The 867-nt window shown below is 38.8% G+C and overlaps 2 non-coding genes across 2 annotated transcripts; both read right to left on the bottom strand.

Annotated features, from left to right (window-relative positions):
- Positions 1-78: 78 nt before the first annotated feature.
- On the bottom strand, positions 79-171 carry LOC121938612. The gene has a single exon (XR_006105311.1). It is a non-coding gene; the product is annotated as a small nucleolar RNA SNORD14 (small nucleolar RNA).
- Positions 172-738: 567 nt separating this feature from the next.
- On the bottom strand, positions 739-831 carry LOC121938611. The gene has a single exon (XR_006105310.1). It is a non-coding gene; the product is annotated as a small nucleolar RNA SNORD14 (small nucleolar RNA).
- Positions 832-867: the final 36 nt, after the last annotated feature.

The raw sequence follows: 867 nt of genomic DNA, 5'->3' as shown, positions 1-867 counted from the left end.
TACAACAATCCAAAAAAAGAGAATACTAATGTAATAAAAATGAAAATAATAATAAAATCATGTGTCTTTGTTGCAGAAGCGCTCAGACATCCAAGGAAGGTTTGGACCGTCTTCGGTCGTTTGACCTCCGGTGGAAACTACGAATGGCAGGAAACGATGTCATCACGGCGCAATCGCACAAATTTTTACCAAATAATTTATGCGACTNNNGCTGGGCTGCAATTATTGTAAATATTTTTTATACAAATTAAGTTTATTATTATTATTATTTTCTGTCACAGAGTTCATGAGATTTGGCCTTTATAATGACGGCCTCGGCCCGGCGCCGACATTTAACATTTTATCTTTAAATAAAAAATAACTGACAATGTTTTATATTTTTTTAATTACCACACTGTTTGCGTGACCCAAAAACTGTGGATAAAGTTACTGACGAGGCCGACGCGCTCACCTGTCTCCAGGTTCAGGAGAGTCGATGCATCTGTGGCTCCTGAGGAGACGGTCGACTCGTCCACAGTGAGCGGCGTCCAGACGGTGTCCCCGGAGCTCATAATGTCCCCCTGTGAGGACATTTCTGCCATTAACTTCTTTTAATAAGCAAAATAAATTATATCATTTATTCAGCGTTTAAAAATGTGATCAATTCAGCTTGAATTGTTTTACAACAATCCAAAAAAAGAGAATACTAATGTAATAAAAATGAAAATAATAATAAAATCATGTGTCTTTGTTGCAGAAGCGCTCAGACATCCAAGGAAGGTTTGGACCGTCTTCGGTCGTTTGACCTCCGGTGGAAACTACGAATGGCAGGAAACGATGTCATCACGGCGCAATCGCACAAATTTTTACCAAATAATTTATGCGACT

Source organism: Plectropomus leopardus, unplaced genomic scaffold (genome assembly GCF_008729295.1).
Source record: "Plectropomus leopardus isolate mb unplaced genomic scaffold, YSFRI_Pleo_2.0 unplaced_scaffold30444, whole genome shotgun sequence".
Classification (NCBI taxonomy): domain Eukaryota; kingdom Metazoa; phylum Chordata; class Actinopteri; order Perciformes; family Serranidae; genus Plectropomus; species Plectropomus leopardus.
The sequence above is the reverse complement of the archived record's forward strand: the minus strand, read 5'-3'. Positions and strand labels throughout refer to the sequence as shown.